Below are 22,497 nucleotides of genomic sequence, written 5' to 3' on the forward strand. Positions count from 1 at the left end.
ACTAATAAGCGTAGCTGTGGGCGTCGGTAATAGGCAGACAGCAGCAGCATTCTATGTTCAATTAAAAACAAGAATTAGCAGAAGTACACATGCTCTTAGAAAGAATAGAATGAAATGATGATCTCACTAGTGAAGGTAATCTAGATATCTCGGCCACATAAACTCTACACTGTCCCATATGGTGACATTATTCGCTGAATGTGGGAATGATCAGTCCGTTCCAACGACGCACACTCCTCGCTTTGGCAGTTCGTGCACGCAGGATCAACATAAATAAGCAATGCGGAAAAAAAATGCACGCACAAGCACTCGCAGCGTATCTTTGATGGGCGTGTGGAGTGCGAGGCGACGTTCAGTATCGGGCGGGGAGCACCCTTCACACTTCACTGGAGGGGCATCCGTTCTCAGTGTCCAACGTGAGGCCCTCGTTGAGTTTACAGAGCTGCTCCTCCATCGCGCCGTTGGCATTCGCATAGGCGGCACCACCACATAGTAGCCGGACACGCCGTCAGCCGGCGCAACCGCAACTTCGGTGGGCGATGGCCCGTACGAGACTCGGAGCGGCCTCGCTTGACTGCTCGGCATCGAAAAGCGGTGCACGTGGCTCGAGCAAGGGGGCGGATGTATGGGCCTCGGCATTAGCGGCGGTTTGGCAGGCTTGGGGTGCGTCGGAGGCGGTGTCACCGGCGACGTTTCCGGCGCTTGCGCCGTCGGCAGGTCTCCGTTGCTGGCGAGCACGGGGGGAGATTGACGGGGGCCACCACTGCACGTCCCGTTGGTCGTGACGGGAGGCGACGGCGAATGGTTCGGACTGGCCTCTGCCTTCTCCTTCTCATCGTCCTGGAAGTCTTTCTTCTTGAAGGCCGCTGTCAGGTCCCCGTGGCTCTTGCAGTTCCTCGCTATCGTGGGTGAAGTCGTCTGGTCCGACGGGCGGCAACGGACTTCCAGTTCCCGTCCTCCGTCTGTTCGATCCGCAGTGGCGGGAGGATGCTGCTGAAGCAGCAGCGCTGCCGGGCTGGTTCTCTCCTCTGGCTTCTTCCACTTCCGCACTACCACTCGTATTACCTGAATTCCATAGCTGGGCCACTTTCGCTAATTTACGGGTTGAGTCTCTGCCCATCGACACACTGCTCGTCGTGCACTGCGCCTTCAGGCTCTCCCAAAAGATTTCATTTCCTACTTTCTCACGGTTCCGTCGTTTACTTTACTGACGCCAGCAACATCCCCACATACTCAACATGCACGGCTTCATTTCTCCAACTCCCCTCATCAGACACTGCCTCGGTTTCTTTTCTTTCCCCATCTAAATCGACCTCCCTCGAAGAACACGCCATTGGTATTTCAATAGCGTACGCTACTCTCACAGTCCCTACCACAACGCCAGTATACAATTTCGCCGACTGCCAAACCGCCCTTTGTAATTTCGCTAACCATGAAACCCACATATATACCACTGACTTCATTACTTGAATACTTGTTTCAAATTCTCGGTCACGTTCCACACTGGTTTGGGTTCCTGACCACGCTGGCATGGACGGCAACGCCCTAGCAAACGCGCTAACCCGCGCTAACCCGAGTAACCTTCCCTGGTCCGGCCATGTCCTGGCAAATTCTGTGCCACCCGCCGACTGTTCGCATTCAGCACCGCTCTTCACGCCGTTATCACTTACACCCCAGCGCCTATCACGCACCCTGTACCCACCCGCCAGTTCCCGTCTAACTCGTGAGGCTGCGTGCCTCATTCGGTAGGCTCAAGCTTCTTCACTCCCCTCCCATGACATCCTTCACCGCATCTATCGGCGTCCTGGCCATCCTTCCTGTCCCACCTGTTCTTCCTACTCATCCAACCCTCATTCCTTTTGGGAATGTACCCCACCATCTCTTGCCCCTGTCCCTCACCTCCATCAGTTCCTGGGAGCTCTGACTGCCTCCACCGCCGACAGTGAACATCTAAGCTGCCCAGGAAGCTCTCTATGAATATTGAATTGAAGACTGTATAATCCGACCCTAGAACTATGTTCTGGTCTCTCTCTCTCTCTCTCTCTCTCTCTCTCTCTCTCTCTCTCTCTCTCTCTCTCTCTCTCTCTCTCTCTCTCTCTCTACAGCGGATACTTCGGCTTCGCGCCGAGTTTCTCAAAGTATTGCCGACTGCTGCCTTCTACGCAATTTGCCAGATGTGCAAACTTCGTTCCCTATATGTCCCGACTGTGATGGTATTCGAGGCACGCGCACGTTCCCTGGCCGCTCGTCACCACCGCCAGCTCCTGTTCTTCGTCCATCCCGTTTAGGTCATGCAGGAATTCCTCGGCCTTGGCCCTGGCGACGCCGTTGTACCGGCCGTTTGGCTTAAACCTGCGGGGAAGGTGGGAGTAGTTGGGAAGTTCGGTAAATCCGCTCCTGGTGTCCGCGCTCTGGCCCAGCGGGCTCCGGCGGAGACCGGCCTGAGCGACTCACTCCTGCATGTAGTCCTGGAGCTCGGACCTTAGCGCTGTCCGCTGGTCCTCCTGGCGGCATTCGCGGTCAAGCCTCTCGCGGAGGGCGGCCTGTTTGATTCGTCCTGGCACTCGGTCTTCTCTGCGGCCAGATTCTCGCCCACGGTCTGGTTGAGGTTGAAGAGCTGGTTTCGCGTCTGAGCTTCAGGTGCGCGATCTTGGCGTTGAGGTCTTCGTGCGCGTGGTCGATGTGGTCGACGAGTTCCTGCTTGTCGGCCTCGAGCTTCTTCTACAGGTTGTGGAAGAAGAAAGCACAGTAGTACGTGAAGCCCTTGCCCACTGGACCCTGCACAGATTGGGTGCCCAGTTGAGATAGATTATGCAGATGTCGAGGAGGGGCTTGGGTTCAACATATCTCTGGTTATCGGAATAGAGCACCAGGATAACTGTTCATGGCACGAAAAACACAAAAAGATTAATGATGAGGGACTGATCGTTTGAAAACACGTGTATTCTACTTTGCTGCGCATGAGGGAAGAAACAAACAACCACGGAAGTTGAATAGCTGTCATGATGTTTTCTTAATAACTAAGGTTGAATTAAAGAGATTCGGTTATAGCGTTATTGAAATCACCATTGGGGTGATTTGTTGCGGAATCAGGATACCAGATAAAATTTCGATAGTGCAAAGCTTAGCGAACTCAGATGCAACAAAAGAAGATAATTCTCTGTTTATGCCCAATACGATATGCTCTGCCAAATATTTATCAGCGCCTAAAAAACTTACTTCTAACTTAAGATCCAATACAGGAGATATAAAGTGTGCTAAATACGTAGCCATACTTTTGCGTATATTAGCGAGACCTGTTATATTAGCGAGACGTCACAGTTTCTGTGGATCACGTGACTGATGACGAATGCTCTTGAACAATCCCGCTCAAAGGGTGGAAAAACGTCGGTGGCGTGGTGGCTGTGGTGGAGGGCTTACCTTTCGGATGTTTCCGGCCAGGTCGAGGAAGTACTGCTCCCCCTTGCTCAAAGGCTCAGGAGGTAGCGTTTCGAGCTTGGGCGACGGGAATGCGCTGAGGTTGGGTGTCTGGTGGCAGCCGTACGGGCTCAGCTTGCCCTTGTTCTTCTTGTCCCTCTTCTCGTCGTCGAAGTGGACCTTGTGGCCACGCTTGCTCTGCACAACGCGCGGGAGATTCGAGCCGTGAACGGTGTTTTTTCTGGAAAGTTTCTGGCTGTGAACCCACATCCGGTTAGCAAATCAATAAAGTCTAACAAAGAGAACATGCCTGCGGCGACACTTGGTACCGTCTGTGAAGCCAACCCGTTCTCAATAAGTGCAGCCGTTGAAAGGAGCTTGTTTGTTGCTTACGGGAGAAAATTGCTCAACCCAGTATCTAGGCCACTCTGCCGGCACACGTAGGCCTCTCCCGGCGACGTGAAGCTTGAACCACCACGCGAACGGCTTATACTGATGGCCTTGTCCTTTGCAAAGTGTTCACCCTCCTAGTATCGCCCTCTCCCGTGCTGAGAGGACACTGATAAGGGACGAAGCTACGGTGGCGATGGTACAACGTGCTGTAGTGATTATCTCACTGGAGTAATTAATTAAACTGCGCCTGATCGTTTCCTTCGACGATACATCCTACAATATATTATATATACTCGAGACCAAAATAAACCAGAACAGAGGAAAATAATGCTTGATTTCCACACTGTTTTACCATAGCTTCACGCTTGACTCCAAGCAGAAGTTCGTCCGCACACCACAACAGATATCATGACCCGCCGCACAATGACGGCCGATGACCCCTCCTGGTAATGAGGGACTGTGATGTGTCCTAAATACACCCTAACTTGTGATTCCTCCGAAAAATAGAAATTTGACCTTATCCTCCATGAATTGCCAGCCCGTGCAACTTTTTCATCCCCTCTATCTACCGCGGTAAGGATAGTAGACTGACCTTCTTGTGCTTGTCCTTGCGGCCGCCCTTGTTGTGCGAGCTGTCCTTGCTGCCCTGCAAGGTGCCGCTCTTCTTCTCGCGCTTCTTGCCTCCGTCGCCGGCTCTCCTCGGCTGGTCGAGCGGCGACGAGGACGAGTCCAGCTGGATCACTTGCGGAGGAGGGTGCTCGGTCAGGTCGGCCAGCTCGTTGAACTCCTTGCGCAGGGCGATGTCCAGCGCCGTCTCGCCTTGCTGCGAGAGCGTGCAGTTTCGTCTGAGGATCGGTATCACGGCTGTATGTTTACACTCGCAGTGACAAATCTGGTACGCCCCGAGTGTTTAGAAACTTCATATAGAGACACATATACTCATGCTTACAGCAGTGCTTTCTTTATATATTCGTTGCCAACGCGTAGCTAGATTTCGATAGCTAGAGGGAAAGCCGCGTATTTATACAAAAAAGTGCGATTGATTCTGTACACGTGTGAGCATAGAAGATTAAAATAACTATAAAGAGAGGAATGTACTGGCTCGCGGAAAATGCAACTGCGCAACTGCCGGCACACAATTTTACTCAATAGCGTTGATATTCTGGAAGCTTTTTTTTTTTTCCCTTTTTGATGGGGGAAGAGACGGGATTGAAAAAATGATTCTAATGAGATCCACTGTGATGCTAAAACATAATTTAGGTGGGGGCCTGCATATCTGCAATGCTACCAGTTAATAACAATAACAACAATAACAAGGCTTAATTGCATCTTAGATACATAACACATTCGCTGACACACATAGTTACGCAATGCTTGTGAGTGGGGAGTACGACCCCTGCACCACTCCCGGAAGCAATATACTACGTGTGATTCATTCAAGCCCAATAAGACCTAGACCAAGTTTGCTCACCTTGTTCGCGATGCTGGGGTCGCCGCCGAATTCTAGGAGTATTGTCGTCCGCTTCTGGCGTCCCATGGCCGCTGTGATGTGCAGGCCGCTGTCCCCATTCTAGAGAGGAAAGAGTGAGGAAGAGTAAGGAAGCCGAAGGAGACAACTCTTAATTGAATATAATCCCCTTATTTTTTACCTGCTATCTAAGCAGACAATCACCCACAAAGCAGCGTTTCTGAGGCGTCTTCAGTGTCGTATGTCTAGAGGACAAAGTAAACCATGTGGTTAATCTTCGAGTAGGAGTATCGGACTTACCGCGGATAGACCACGGGTAGTCCGAGAAATCTCCTCGCCTTAGAAGTGTACAGAAAAACGAATACTGGATTGCATCTACGACTGTCCACGGTGACTTCTGGAATGGTTCTAGAAGATCCCCAGAGTTTTCTTTTAACGAATGATCTTAAGCTAAGCCTCATAAAAAGGTTTAACATGTATAAAAATTCCGCTCTATATTCACCAGAGGGCAAAACCCGATCAGTGCACTCAATATCCTGGGCTGTATAAAGACAGCGTCGCATGCGTTGCTCAACCGCTGCGGCATAGAAAAGTGTCAACCGTGTCGCAAACATCCTGAATAAAGCACACGGTACACAGAGCACAGACTTATCAATGATGTACTAGCTGAGAGTCTTTAATAAACATAGTCACCAGTTAAACGGCGACGGTGGCTTTTGTTTTCGTTTCACTACAAACTACCGATTTTTTTTTTTTTTTTTGTGAATGAGTCGGCGGCTTCGCAGGTGATTTGAACTCTAATAAAAAATAAAGTACTCGCACTGTGGCGCTCACGCCACGTCGCTGCCCTCACCTTTAAGAAGCACTGATAAAATTGCGTCACTGAAGGGATGATATCGCGCTAACGGGCCAACGAGCAAGCTGTAATTTGCGCTTTTCCGTCGCCGGGTACGAGGGTGTGACATGCAGAACGGCTGAATTGAATAAAGCGAAACGCGAGTCACCTTGTTCAATTCGCTGGCGTTGCAGAAGGCGCTGATGAGTATCCGGAGCATCCCGGTGTGACCGTAGCGCTAGGCCGTGTGCAGGGGCGTGTCGCCGTACTGGAATAAAGCAAAACAAACGGAGTTTCGCCCAAAGTTTCGTCGAAAGTTTCGTGCAGGGATTAGTCAAACACAGTTCGTGAAGCGTTTCATCCAATATATTGTGCAAAGCCTCGTTAAACTTGGTCAAAAGTTTGGTACAAAATCGCCTGCAAGGCTCTGTCGAAGTAAGACCGAAGTTTTGTCCAACTTTTCTTGTAAAGTTCGTCATACAAAGTTTTCGAAATTTTAGTGCATAGCTTCGAAGATGTTCGCATATAGTTCGTCAAACGAAGTCGTTCAAGGTTTCGTGCACAATTAGTCAAAGTCGTTTACAGTTCGTCAAACAATGCTGCGAAGTTTTGCCAGAACAAAAACTTTTAAGTATACGCCAACCGCCCTCACCCGGATTAATTCCGTTCGAGTCGGCGTCGGTATTTTATCACCAGGCGATTGCGCGTTCACTACAGGCAACAACGATCGTGTCCTTTCTAAAGCAACGCTTATCCACCCCATTCGTCGTAATTGCAAGCAGTTTTACTTGTATAGTGAAAGCGACGACGTCGGTGTGAACATTAATGCGGCTTACAAATGGCACTTTTATCACTGTACTTCAGTTGAAGGGGCGCGGTGTATTTATTGCATGCGTTGCCATGGGTAGAAATTTGATCCGAAGATTCCTCCTTCAAACAGCGGCATAATAACAGCGCATAGTCGTTAAGTCTCGCGAGGACTACACAGACCCACACCTCAGGTTCAGCATGTTGACAAACATCAGTGAGCTGAAGTAACTAACGATGACGGTGGGTAGTGGGCGATTATGAAAGAAATATTCATTTGTCCACCTTTCCCAGTAATGTTACGACTTTGTGTGTGCGGTTAAAGCTTGGCAGAGAAATGGCGACGCGTCCGCAGAGGCGCCGCTGAAAGCGCCGCAGCACGAGGCAATTTGCTTGGTATTTATTGCCCATTCGGAAGGCGGAACGAGAGCGAATCGTCAATGTCGAAGATACTGGCCATTTGCGAGCGCAATTATATAGGACACAAAACGTCTGTAAGCGTCTTCGTAGAGGTTGTACGATTTGTTTTGTCGCCTATATATTCTGCCCCCCCCCCCCCCCCCCCCCCGCCCCCCCACTCACATGTCCCTATCTAGAATGGATGCTTCCAGCCTGTTTCTCTCGACAGGCAAGAAATATTTACTGCTCAATGTATACGCAAGGTTCTTTAATGGCAGAAGCTAGTAGCCTAGTAGTAGTGGCAGTGTTCGCATAGAGTGGCTACGCTCTTGGTGGGCACGATTACTGCGGAACTTGGTGGCCCATGGTCAAAGCCCATGATAGTATAAAGACCAGCGAATTGATCATCCCGGCCGTATTCATGTGTGACGTAGGTGATTCCACCAAGAATTCGCAGATAGAGAGGCTGTGGCATGCAGAGACAGCAGAGTAGAACACTCACGTTCGACGAGAGCACACACCTTTCTGTTGACTGAAGCATGGTAAGGTACAAATACGTGCGGGAGGAACATTACTTTGAGAAAATGGATGTCGTGCGTGGCACATTCTCTCCCTTCGGCCACATTTTTGCTTCCGGATCTTTATATTTGGATATAAGATGACGTATACAGTATACTGCCCCTGAAAAAGTTGTCTTTTGAGCAATGCATTTGTGTTAAGAAAAAAAGCCCCCTCTAAGGAGATTAGTGTTTTGTGTTTAGAAATACAGTATCCGACCGTTTTTCCGGACTCCGAAAATTCAGACTTTCTGGATATTTCGGACCTACCCGAGGAACTGCCAGTTGTCCTATAAAAGTAATGACTCAGGGATTTTCGCACTGTTCTTTGATTCCGACTATTTTTTGTTCCCCTCCACGTCCGAAAAGTTGGTCGGCTACTGTAGAGTCTCTTTAAGGAGATCCGTGTTTCTTTACACCTACCGAAGACCCAGTGTAGCTTGCAGTAGTGGTCATGGGGAAGCAAAAACAAGTAAAATAGAAGAACAAGAAGTTCTCTATTTGTGCTTTTTGCAATAAAAACACATCGATCATCTGGCCCCTTAGCCATCTGGCTAGAATGTGGGACAACAGTGCACGTGCACGCCTCGCGCTGCACGCGCGGGCACGTCGATACCGGGCCTCGTAATTCACCAAACTGGCACATTTGGTCTGTCTGATTGGTCGTTATGCGGCATCGGGTTGAAACCCTGAGGCAACTTTTTAGAGTTTAGCGCCAAATAAGAGTATGCCAAACCTTCGCCCGATCCACAAGAGCACCTAAATTAGGCCGATTCACTTAGACTCGCATCCTACCTGCGCTGATAGCACCTTAACCGTACAGCGAGAATATTAACATCACTGTGAGTATCCTAACCGCAGTGCAAGTGTCTTAAACGCATTACGAGTATCGTAAAGGCACTACCCCTACTCCTTCGCCGTGATATCCTCGAGCACCAGTGCTAGTCGCAACACCTGTGTATAAATCAACGTACTTTCGAACATATGTTCGCCTTCTCTTTATAACGCCGCGCTTCTCTGTAGTAACACCAATCAGCAACAGACTCAGTCTCAGAGCGCTGCGGAGGAAAACATGATCTTACACAACCGTACACGCAGGTATAATTGGTTAATGCGCGCCGCCACACTATCCGCTCCGCGCACACGGCGCCCCTAGGAGAAGCTCATCCGGGGCCTTACTAACGACGGCAGCATGCGTGACAGCGGCGCTAATTCACAACTGAGCACCATTAGCGTCACTCGGGCCGCGAATTCGGGGGGCGTGGTCACGGGCTCGACATGTTCGAAGGGCCGGAAGGAGCGATTCTTAATGACTGCAGCCCGTGTCGAAATCGCCCGGAAATGCAAGCTCTCCGATCTTGCTCGCACGACACCTCTGGGCGTCATCGCTTCTTATTGCTGCGGGTTCCTGTCATGCGAAGCGAGCGAGCGCAATCTTGTAGTTAAGGCGCGTTGCACTTGTGTTCATGGGAATGGTGGCTTGTAGTTCATAACCGTGCGAAACATCTTCGGGGTCGAAGATCTGCCGGAATGTACGAGACGTATCGTCGGCACTTTCTTCGTTACGGAGCGTTGCGAAACATGCTGGTTAGCATTGGTACTATAAACTTGCGCACAACCTAGAAGGCGAGCTAATCAAACCAGATCGCAAATTATGGATTGGCATTAGATTTCTTCTGGTTAAACCTATGTTGGAACTTGCGATTTGTCACGAGTTAAAATTGGAGTCTTGAGCGCGGGAGTTGAACCTGCGTAACTTCGCATTTATCAACCTTTAAAGAGTTGCAAGACATTCGACCCCAATCGAAACCGTGTACCTGTTTATTGTGTTTTCTCGGCATATCATTGATTACAATGGCCTAACCTTGCTGGTGCTCTGTTTTAAAATCTGAGGCAGGGGAGACTCGGCCAGACACAGAGAAACATTTCGTGATCGTCGAGCTGTCCGAATGCTCTAAATCATCGCATTACATATCGTAGGCAAAAAAAAAATCATTTGTCGAATAGGCGTCTCAGAATTAAAAACGAAGACTGCAGGTGGATTTGGGGTTGATAAAAAAAGGTGGTGCACATATTGGGTGCGGTAGATTGGCAGAAGGGATGTAACTACTGCCTCGGTTACTCCTTCCTCTTAGAACTGTCTGTGGCGTCACATGTTTCAGCTGGGGACTTTCATTCCCAATTCAAGGCAGCTGGGACAGCGTTTTAGTGTCTGCTAGAAATGCTGTAAGACGCGTTTATACCAAGACATAATTGCACATACAAAAGTGCTCATGGCAGATGCCTTTGATGTCTATTGAGGGCACCCTTGAGGTCCTCGGAAAGGGTACTATATCTATAAATAAAGGGGAACAAGACTGCCGTTTACAATAGCTGTGCTTAAAAGTACAATCATGGGGACAACAACACGAAGGAAGGAAAATAAACTTGACACGAGGCGATGGAGCTTTGTTCCTCAGCTTGTGGTTTAAAGTGCGACAATTTCCAATTGTACGCACCAACTGCCCCCATGGAACCTTTTTTGACAGGCCAATTCGGTTGGGATGACAGTCCTAATTCGAGATCGCATGTGTTGTCCTCAGTTGCGTCATTGTTTAATATTAAAACCTTCCAACAAACTCGAATTTGCATGCTACCTACTCAAACGTCGGGAAGGTAGCATTACTCTCCCTCTTTCTTGCTGGCTGCCTCTTGCCGTCACAGCGGCGGCGTTGTTACTGCGTGTGCGGCGCATGTAACCCGAAAGCCCATGATGATTGGACGTGAGGGTATGATTACGATGGGTCGGCTATAACCACAACAATTCTACGATCTGTGGCGCCTCCACGAAATTGCCGTAGGTATACGATGTTACAAATATGTCTCAACCTGTTATCGTATCGACTTTCGAATCTTCACGGCCGCCGTGAACCTTGTACAGTAAAGCCCGCTTATATCTAACAGCGCGAGGATTGCAAAATAGTTCGATATAGAAAAAACTCGATAGAGAAAGTGAAGCAAAAAAACTTGTATGAGAGCAATCTTGCGACGGAGTTACGAGCTAATGCTGAGCTCTTACCACCCTGTAGTTCACTATCGATACGACACTTTCTCGGAACGAAAACATTAATTTATTGGGGCGGAAGAACTGCGTGAGTGTACCTGCTTCTTGGAGCACAACGCGTTGCTGGTGACTACTTGCTCCACGATATCTAAACAGTCGACAAGCACAAGACCGCTGCCCTCAATGGCATTGCAGTATCGCCGTAGCAGGGCCACGGCAGCGACGGCTTCACTCGTGCTCGGAAGCGGTACGGAGTCCTCGGCCTCTTCGAGAGAGCGGAGGCAAGCATGGATACTAGCAAACAACGGCGAACCAAGCGAACCGAACAAGTGCGCGTAGCGAGTGGTGCGGACTTGAAGTTCGGTGACACCGCAGCCCGCAGCGCCCGATGTGGCGCTTTCGGCTCCAACGGCATGCATGCGTGGAGCTGGGTTACTCTACCACGGCCGGTTTGGACGCGCCCGAGCTCACGCAGGAGTCCCAAGTGACCCCCGCGCCACCGCTGCGCTCCGATGTATTGCGGCAAAGCCTGCCGCATGCCTAAGGAGAGCGAAAAATCCCGCGCGGGAGATTTCGATATATCCATTGTGAGCAACACCGCGTTCGATATAAAAAGTTTTAAATGCATGTAATTTTACCAGAATTATACAAGGGTTTGATATAGGCAATAATTCGATATATCCGTGTTCGATATAAGCAGGCTTTACTGTATGTGGCTTCCGGCACTTCCGCAACATGGTGCAACCCGCCAGCCATGTTTTTTTTTGTTTCTTTTTTGTGCCGCTGTGGTTGTACGACTAGGTGCAGATCTGTCGGTAGGAGGCGGATATATACAGCGAAACCTCAATATACCGTAACTTGGCGGGGACGCAGAAATGCTACGCACGTAACGGTAGTGCGGAGTACGCGCTTACAGCAATGCTTAGAATGTTGGCTGTTCAAGTTCCACAGAGCTTTTAAGTCAGACACATGGCGTAAGTGGCTACGCACTAACAGTGTTTTACTGCATGAAAAAGGAAGTCGACATCCGTCTGCACTAGAAAAAAAAATGTCTGAGAACACCACAAATTTCTCAAGTGCTCTGGCGAAAGCAATGTCGTGCAATTGAACGCCAGGGACGTTTCGCTTCTTTCCCGCGTTCTCGAAGGACTTGATCCTACAGATGCTTGGGACGATTTGCTTCGCGATCAGCTTCCACTTCACACTGTCGAGTGGCTTCGATCTGTCTCCTACGAGTTGCGCCACTGCTCGCTTCTGCCGCTATGTATGGGGGGAGTTACGACGACGATGGTTGTGGATTCCGTTGTCTGTCTGTTCGCTCGATTGGTTCCCTTCTTACGCTAGCGTACTTCATCTGCGGTGTGCTGGCTTGGGTGGAGAACTTTTGCTACTGCCTAGTTAAGACACCTTCTATGGAGCGCCACGCGCTAGGGAACCCTTCGAAGACACGTGGTCGCGGAGCCGCTTTTACAGGCGCCGACATCGGCTCTTTCACTCAATGAGCCATTCAATGCTCTCGTACTAACATGCCTGACAAAGATGTGATGGCCCTTAGGTTACTTTTGATGTCCGGTTTGCAGCCAGCGAGCAAGAGGATTCACGTTCTTTGGTTATGGCCGTTCTGACTGACCGGGTGCAGTGGGGAGAAGCTGTCTTGAAGGGGAGGGAAGAGGGTTCATGCATCGCTGCTGATTCATCTCGAGGAAGTATCGATGCTTACTGCAAGAGTTATTCGTGTGAACTTTTATCACCATCATGCGAACTGTATGGTCGTGAAACATATTGCTGCTTTGTTCCTCGATGTGAGTGCGTCATGTGCGATTAATAAGTGAAGCTGCTGCAAGGAATTAAAATAACGGTACAAAGTGAACACACGAGAAAAAAAGAACTCCTAATTGGAGATAGCCATGAGCATGTACGGCACCCATTTTATTAGTTAAATATAATGTGAAAAATAAGGTCAAAACATCTCGATATCTTGCAGTGTCGCGAAAAATCTAAACGTGGACATTAAGAGTACTAATTACTACATTTATTTAACAAACATACCAAGAAATCGCCAATTAATTTCAACCAACTGTATATCGGTTGAAGTCTGCGTTCAGCTTATCTACTGCTTAGTTATTCGTATTCAGGCCAGTTTGGCTGGCACCATTTAACGCCATCATTAGGAAGAAAGATCACTGGTTTCAATAGGATACAAGACGGGCTCGTAAATCATACTATATAACGTTTCGTGCACACCTTTTTCAGAAGCTTTCAGCTAAGCACGTACAGGCCTACCTTGTTCTTTATGTACACGTTCGCCTTCTGCTTGCAAAGAATCTCGATCTTGCGAATGTAGCCCGTAAGGCTGCATCGTGCAGTGCTGTATTCCCATGCTGCGTAGAAAGATAAATAAATAAATAAATAAATAAATAAATAAATAAATAAATAAATAAATAAATAAATAAATAAATAAATAAATAAATAAATAAATAAATAAATAAATAAATAAATAAATAAATAAATAAATAAATAAATAAATAAATAAATAAATAAATAAATAAATAAATAAATAAATAAATAAATAAATGTTTTGCTAACAAACCGTTGCATACGTTAGCTTTAAAGTCAAGCAGTATGTCGGTGGGGCGCAAAGCGATTGCCATAGACTACCGGCATCATGTGCCAAGCATGGTACGCAGAAAGAACACGACGAATTATCGTGTCACCGAGGCGTCCTTTTGAGCTGAAGTGACTTTCGAGCACTTGCTTTCAGTTTCCATCGAACTTCTTGACTGATCCTATGCAAGGGCATAGGGAACACCAGAAAGTGTGTCTTTAGGAAGCAATAATAGTGTGGACTGATAATCGTTTCAAGTGCAACTCCAAGGTGACTCAGTAGTAACTGGTAGTACAAAGTTTTCTGTTTCGCGACTCTCATGCGTAACGGAGAGACGTTACCCGTCCACACATTAACAAACACGATGGCGACCAATGTGACGGTTTACACTTAGCTCCCTGGCAAATATCTTGCACCGACGAAGGAGAGGACAATGTTAATTATTGCTTTCGAATCACACAGACCACGGCAGCATGCGAACACTCGGATGTTTGCATTCCTGGGGCGCTGAAGTTCATTTTAAGTGCAGAGCACTTTAGGGCTCGCCTTGTCGTCGTAGCTCGCTCGCTGGACCCAAGCAGAGCCCCACGGAGTTCTGTCGTCGCGGCGTCCCACAGAGGCTTCGAAAGCCAAGCGGTTTATATAGTCACATGCGTTGGAAACTCGCGAACCGCTGGCGCTTGTCATACATCTCCCCGTTGTTTAGCGCAGAGAAAATTGTAGGTACATTTGAGGCAAAATATACGTAATTGACCTCCAGCGCCCGCGTTCATTCAGTTAGGAGGTTTTTAGGCTAGTAAGCAAAAAAAAAAAAAAAAAAAAAACTGGCGGTGCAGCACGGGCACTTGCGGGAGGAAACGCAAGCACAGAGAGAACAGAACTCCAGCTGGCGCAGTTTCAGGCAAGGGGGCACGCGAGCACTGTGGAGGTGGGAAATTTGAATTGCATTGGGTGGTAGCAGTGAGCGGATAACGGCGCTACAGCCAATTATGGCGAATCACTGCTCTGCGATTCTGGCAGCTTTCACGTTGAGTGGAGCGGCTTTAATTCATTTTATGAACTGTCTGGTGCTGACAAGGCTATACCAACAACGCCTGAACAAGAACACCGACAAACCCAACAGCAACGAGTAGGAACCGTATGCAGTGATTTACCACGACACCAGAGTCAAGCCAGCGTCCCTCAGCATTGAAGGACTCTGGTCAAGCTAAAGCTGTTCTGACAGTTGCTTTATAGCCACTATTTCAAGCTATCCCTGGCCGAAAGTAGGGAGCAGCCCTAATTTTCCAGTCTTTAACTGCAAAGTCGCGTAGTGAACTTCAAATCAAATGATGTAGTCGACGTTATACACAAACTCGGACCGACGAAGTCGCACGGCTTTCACTGCCGCATTGCACGCATACTTCGCCTAAGCGCATGCTGTCACGTCTAAAACGAAAGGTGACGTTTAGAAGTGTATAAAGGTGCCGCCAGTTTCACACGTCATGTCATCCAGTCCCGCTAGTCGAATGGCATGCGGCACAAAACGAGCTGAGTGACGCCTGCGCTTCGATTCCTTCGTCTTCGCCGAGAAGAGTGTGATATGCGTGGAGTCGGCCTTGGTGATGCAAAGGCACTGTACCAAGAGATGCTAGGAGCTCATTCCTCAACCAGCTAGTTGTTCGCCAGTGTTGCCTGGAAAACAGAACACTTTCCAAGGACAGCAAAATTAAGAGTTTTGGTAATGAAAGCAGCCAGCTGCAGTCACATTCGCTGAACATTTGCTTCTTGTTTCAGGCTGCGCTTCATTTTTTTCTCCTTACTTCCTTCATTGCGCCTTTTTTAACACGAAAGGGTTTTTTATGCCCGGGTACAAAAGATTTCAGTGACGTGATATCCGTCACGGAAGTGACGTCACCAGAAAAAGTACCATTGACGCGGTGGCGCCCGATTTCGATCCCACGACTCTCTGGCCGCAAAGGGAGCTATGTGGCGCTCTTCCCGCTGCGCTACGAACCGAGACATGAGCAAATGTACGAACGCGCCTTATGTCCTTCCCTATGACTCACTCAGATGGTGAGAGCCGTCTAGAAGAGGCGAAGCAAAGTAGCGCATCATGACGCTAATGAGCGCCGACAGTTGGCGCCTCGATGCCAGCGCCTTCGTGTACGGGGGACGCGCGTGAATTGAGGCACCCTCCCGTTTTTTTGTTTCTTGCGTGTCGGTGTCACTTCGTCTTGCGGGGTCAGGCTCGCGAACCCTTCGCACAAGAAGGAGGTTCCTTTAACATTCAACTGCTCCTGTGAAGGCCCCTTTCCCTTTCGTGTTTTGGCAATTCCTATGAAAGAGGGAAAAACCACATTTTTAGAAGCCTTCACTCAGTCAAAGAGAAGTTGGAACTGGTGTGGTAGGAATCAATCAATCAATCAATCAATCAATCAATCAATCAATCAATCAATCAATCAATCAATCAATCAATCAATCAATCAATCAATCAATCAATCAATCAATCAATCAATCAATCAATCAATCAATTCTCTATTCCCATTTAGCTTAGCATTGAAAGAAGAGGACATAGCAGTACTTAGAAAGAAAATGGCCGCGGCACCACCATGTTTCGTATTCCTGCGCGTCACATCAATCACGGACCTGCACTGCCACTCAGTCGACGCGTAGAGGTCTTGCGAAGTCTCCGCAATGACAGCCGGGGTTCATTCCTGCGCGTCACCCGCGTTAGCCTTGTTCCCCCCTCGGAGCGACAGTGCTGGATGCGCGTGCTTAAGAGTTGGCTGCGCGCACGAGATCGAGTCCCCGCCGTAACCTGGCTGACCCCTCGGTGGCTTAACCTCCGAACCCTGCGCCTCGCCGCTCCGGCCGGCAGGGGGCCACGATCGCAGAGATGCATCCCTCGTCACTCCGATGGAATGAGAGAAGAGGGCGAGTGGGGGGGGAGACCATCTTGTCGGGCAGGCCATTTTGCTTTATGGTCATCGTGCATGATCGTAAAAGAGGCAAGGACGCGAGACGGCACGCCGCTGGGCGCAGACGACATCAGGGAGCGCTGGGCGGCCGCGCACTTTGCTCGGGCCACTGCTGGAACCAGCGGCCAAATTCGATACCTTGCCCTGTTCTTACGGGCTGTGCGGCGACCCATCAGCAGGGAGAGACGGATAAAAAAGTCCCCGCATCGCCTCCCGTCGTAGTTCAGTGCCTTTTGTTCGGTTACCAAAGGCTCTGGTGGTTTTATGACTGCTTCTTTAATCTGTTTGCGGGATGTTGATCCTATTTATGGAATATGCGTGTGTTAAAATACTCCACCGCACCCCGTTTTCGCTGTACACCGCAGAAGTTCCCTACTAAAATTGTCGTCTGCCACTCGAATGCCTAAAAATACCGCCCATAACGGTTTACCTTCGGCCCCCAAAATTTCTGTACACTGCGTCAACACAAACAGGTTACTCGCGAAGCGTTACACTGTGTTAACACGAACAGGTCTGAAGCATTCGCCGTATCTAAATCTATTTTTCAATTCCCCATCGATCCTTCTCTGCTTTATATCTGTTGCTTCCGTGCTATCATTTATCAACTACGACCAGGCGCGTAGCCAGGAATATTTTTTGGGGGAGGGGCGGCGCGGTCGACCAAAAAAGGTGGGACGGGGAAATATGTAGGCAAGGCTTCTTGCACGTTGTTTTTCAAACGAAGTTTGAAATAACTGGCTTTAACATGCGATTTGTGTATGCTGAACGCTAGCAGTAAAACCCACCTTAAGGAGCTTAGATGATGGTGGTGATGATGATGATGATGATGATGATGATGATGATGATGGTGGTGGTGGTGACCTGAATTCTAGTTCGCCGGTCTATGGGTAGGCCACGGGTGATTCGTTCGTCCGTAGAGCAGGCGGTTCTGCGGGCACGCGCTCGTGAGCGTGATCATTAGTGTGCTCGTGAGTGGCGCGCGGGACTAATAAGTCTTCCTATCAGCTATGAAGTACAGTCGAGCACGATTTGAAGGTTATCGCGCCAGCATCGAGCGGCCACGCGTGCCACCGTCCTACGGTTTCGTTTCGGAACCATGAAAATCAAGATTTCGCACTCTTCTCTAGCTTGTTGGCTTTTTCATGCTACAACAATGGCCCGCACGACTGACTTGCCACCCTTTGGGTTTCAAGCTCTACATTTGTTGTTAGCAAGCACAGACTTCATTGCCTTTTATCTACGCCCATGGTAACGAAACTTGCATGGAAGATTTGCCAAAGCTGGTGTTCTGTCTGCTTCATTTGAAACAGTAGCTTTCCCGCGATAACCTTCGAATCGCAGTGGACTGTGCGTGCGGCACATTCGTATATTATGGCGGTGAAGCTAGCAAACGTGCGTCTTCGTCCTTAAGTAATCGCCTTTTTTGTTTATTTTTTGTGGTAGTAACGTGAATAGTAAACTTACGCTTAGCAGAACACCTTATTGCACTGCTGTTGAGTTTTGAGCTTGTTGTAGGTTTCTTAAATTTCAATCTATTTTTATCCGTTAAATCTAACAGACATGGCTTCAGTACAATTCCGGTTAAGCAAATACAGAATGCTGATTCTAACCAAGAGGGAGGTCAAGGAAACAATAAAATAGTGCCAAAAAACAAAGCTCCGCAATAAAAATGTGGAGGAAATACAAGATGGGCAGAGCGATGCTTTTCATACAGCAGAAATTATGGAACTGCAATAGTCAATGAAACGCGATGTCGGTAGAAAAATAAACATATCAAAGATTGATAGTTGACTGAACAACATACGGTGACATGCTCTGTCATGTGATTATACTTTGTACCAGTGTAAATACAAGGAATGACACGCTAAAGTCCAGACCACATTATGCCTATATGAGGCTTTTCCTGCTGTTCCTCCATTTCCCGGCCGTGTTGTTCCGCCAGCGAAACAGCGGGACTGCCTCGATCGGCTCGCGGCAGGTTCCGGGCGCTGCTCGGTGTATCCGGCGCGAAATGCAGCCGGGCTGTATACGTTGACATGTACAGCATCTGGTGCGGGCACAGGGATCAGACGTTGACGGAGCCCTTGTTTTCAGCTTTATATGAGCAAGAATGTCCTTAAAACTGCAGGTTCCGCGCCTGTAGGCGACTTCAGGCGGTTCTTCAGGCTACTTAAACCGCACCCCAGCCTGGCACAAAACATTTCGGGGGGGCACGGGCCCGGTGTGCCCCCGCCCCCCCCCCCCTCCCCCTGGCTACGCCCCTGACTACGACTCACAACCTGCAACAAGTACTTACCATGAATAGGCTGCGATGTCATCAACTCGGAAACGTTTGTCGCAATATGTATTTAGTCAATAGCACTTGCGGAGTTTTCGCTGTAAACTTCATACGGAACCTTGGTGACGGTGCACTTAGCCCTGATTATAACTAAATCGCTTATCATAATGCTCGTTTCACTCGAAGTTTTCCATGGTCTCAAGGGCAGTGGTTGGAAAAAAGTCATCGCTGCTTTTAACAAACTACCCCTTACAGCGGAGTCAGTCTCCTGTCCCGATAGCTTCGATATAATGAGTTTACTCTGTATTGCTTCTAATGGTTCGTGTGCGCACGAGCCAAGCACGCTTAAGTGGGTGGCGTGGGATATGGAATTCCGATCCCATCGAGGCCTGCGCCTGCTTGGGGCACGTGTGGCACCGCAAACGTATCTAAAACAGTTTAAAAGCATCCTAAGTGAAATAATAGCAGGCCAAAAGAACGCAAAACGGGCGAAACAAGCCTAACTGAAAAAAAGCAGTCATGCACACATGATTTCCGCAGCTAACCTTCGCTTAGCTAGCTACGGGCAGTTTGAACTCACCAAAGGGCAGCAAAGATACCCAACTAAAAATTATAAACCTAACCCACCTGTTTACGAATAAAACTTCCCCAAAAATATTCGCGGAAAGTCGCAGAAACAGACATAGAACAGGCGTAACCACTGAAACGTACAAAATGAGAGCTGGAACTGACCTAAAAGGAACGGAACTACTCTGTTTTCTTTAGAATGCACCAATGTGCCATGAACAGGTAAAAGGCGCCATAAAAAGAAGTCTTTTAACAGTTATGCCATAAAAAATTGGCTTCAGTCCACGCTGGGAATGTGGCTGAACTGCGAAGGACACCCACAACGATTACCCATGCGACGCCACTTGAATTCGCACGCGTGGCTCTACAAAGAATGAAGCGAGAGACTCTGACAGCCGTTACCTGACTTTCGCGGAGGCGGCTTCCGAACGCAGCACCAACGGCAGAAAGAAAACAGAGAGGAGCCTGGCGAAGGGTGAGGAGGAGGGCGGCACGCGGGGATATAGCGTCATCTCTCGCACTGCTTCCATTTCACTCCTGTTTTATGCGGCGCCTCCAAAAAGCGCCCTCTCCGCCCTTCTCTCCCCAGACTCTGTTCAGTTCGCCGCTAATCCAAACCACGTCAAAGACGTTATCGTACATTATGCGGTTTCACTTCACACGAGGGCACTGAATAAGCGCAGGGGGTAGACCCGCTGCTGCGCTCGTTGAATACACCGTCTGTCTTTCCGTCTCCTCGTGTGGGCGTAGCTGAGTCGGTCAGACGACGGGCTCTCGCTCCATTCCTCTATGTGGGTCCAGGTTTGATTGCTGGCGGTGCCATAATTTCTTCCATTTCGCCTGGGAGTTTTTTGCTGACGTGGAAACGAAAATTTCCTTGGCTCATCTTTCTCACTGCCTCCCCCTCATTCTTGTTTCATGCGTCCCCGCCAAAGAGCGCATTCCCCGCCCCTCCCGCTCCCAAGACTGTTCAGTTCGCCGCTAATCCAAACCACGTGAACGCCGTTGTCATACATTATGCCGTTTGCACTTCACACAAGGGCTTTGAATGAGCGTAGGGGGTAGAGCCGCCGCTGTGCTCGTTGAGTACACCGTCTGTCTCCCCGTATCCTCATGTGGGCGTAGTTAAGTCTTCACATCAACCAAGAGTATACACCCGAATGTGAACTCGGTAGTTTCCCAGTGTCCTCTGTTCAGTGCTTTTGATTTAGCGTCATAGTTACGAGCTTGTAGTACCTCAGTTTGCCACCGCAGTCTTATGTGTTGTGTATTTTGTGGCTGAGCGAAGACTCCCTTGAAGCTGGCTGAAGGTTATGTCGTGACAGTATGTACGCGCACACTTGTGAATGCCTCATTCGTGCCAGTGTATCGTACATCTGTGTAAAGAAATGTTGTGTTAAAAAAAAAAGTGGGTGTAGCTGAGTCGGTCAGACGACGGGCTCTGCAGCTCCGTTCCTTTATGCAGGTCGAGCTTCGATTCTTGGCAGCGCCAGTAATTTCTTTCATTTGGCCCGGGAGGTTTCTGCTGACGCGGGCACGGAATATTTCCTAGACTGGGTATACTGATTCGCAGAAAGAAAAAAAAAAAGCGGCACCTGTAAGGTTTACACCGGGTTTGTATACGATTGCTACCCAAAAGCGGAACCTCTCCACGACGACACCGGAAGGCGGCTAATCGTTTAATTAGCGCACGTATCTTTTGACAATGTTACACACCAAGCAATTTTGGATAACCTCAAGAGCACCAACTGTGGCCCCCGAACCTATAACTATGACAAGGCATTTCTCAGCGAACGCACGGCAACCATCAAGCTCGGTTCACTCACCTCACCAACTCTCAACACGCCCCCCAAGGGGACGCCTCAGGGGTCGGTAATCTCCCCCTTGCTCTTTAACATCGCTCTATTACAACTACCGGACAAACTAGCGAAGATACCCAACCTCCGACACGCATTATATGCGGATGATCTAACCCTCTGGACCACCTCTGGCTCCAGCGGCGAACAACAGGACGCTCTCCAACAAGCCGTGGATGAAACCATCTCCTACCTTCGTCCGAGAGGCCTCACTTGTGAACCAGCCAAATCAGCCCTCCTCATCCTCAGGGCACGGTCCAGAGGACTCGCTCCCCCACCCACCCCCGACCCTCAAGTAACTATATTAGGCCAACCAATACCCACAGTGCCTACTCACCGGATCCTTGTAGTCCCCTTTCATCATGACGGCACCGGAGCAGCACTCCTCCCGCAACTGCAGGCATCCATCACACAGCTGACTCACCTTATACGCAGGATACGCAGTAAAAATCACGGCCTCGCGGAACCGGACACATGCCGATTAGTGCAAGCTCTCCTATTGAGCAGAATGACATACGCCACGCCGTACCTTAACCTTCAGCAGCACGAAACCACCAAACTTGATGCCTTAATTCGCAAGGACTACAAGGTGGCACTCAGCCTGCCCACCTATACATCAAATGATAAATTGCTAAAGCTGGGACTACATAACACCCTTGTTGAGCATATTGAGGCACAACGCGCCTCTCAACTGCGAAGGCTAGCGCTCACCCCAGCAGGCCGGGCAGTGCTCCAAGCGCTGGGTTGGCCATCACCGAATCATGCGGAGCAGCCCAAACGCCTCCCGCCCACCATCAGGACAAGACTGCGCGTGACTCCCATACCCCAGCATATGCACCCCACCTGCAACCGAGGCCGGCGGGAGGCACGAGTCCGTTACATGAATAAGAAATATGAAGCCGACCCTCAGGTTCGTTACACAGACGTCGCCCATGACCTAACATCAACCCGCACCACCCTTGTCGCTCTCAATTCCACAGGGCAGATTGCAACTGCGGCTACATACTGCTCATGCAAGGTCGACACTGCCGAAGCCCTAGCAATCGCCCACGCCGCAACAACCCACTCAGGCCTTCACTCCCTAACAATCATCTCCGACTCCCAGCAGGCCTGCCGCCTCTACCAAGCAGGCCTTGCCCCACCCCAGGCCATCCCTCTCCTACAACGGCTGCCCGAAGATCTTACCATCACACTCATTTGGGCACCTGGTCACGCTGGACTCCCAGGGAACGAAGCAGCGCATGCTGCCGCCCGAGCGCTTCACTCCCGGGCATTCCCATCCAAGGAACCGGCACACCTCAGTTATCCCCAC

At 49.4% G+C, this 22,497-nt stretch overlaps 1 pseudogene; it reads right to left on the minus strand.

The window, feature by feature from the left end:
- Window positions 1–376: 376 nt before the first annotated feature.
- Window positions 377–22,382, minus strand: LOC144172851 (uncharacterized; annotated as a pseudogene).
- Between the last annotated feature and the right edge of the window lie 115 nt (window positions 22,383–22,497).

The sequence above is a fragment of the Haemaphysalis longicornis genome, unplaced genomic scaffold, assembly GCF_048455015.1.
Source record: "Haemaphysalis longicornis isolate Haplotype H1 unplaced genomic scaffold, Haemaphysalis longicornis Haplotype H1 scaffold_262, whole genome shotgun sequence".
Taxonomy (NCBI): domain Eukaryota; kingdom Metazoa; phylum Arthropoda; class Arachnida; order Ixodida; family Ixodidae; genus Haemaphysalis; species Haemaphysalis longicornis.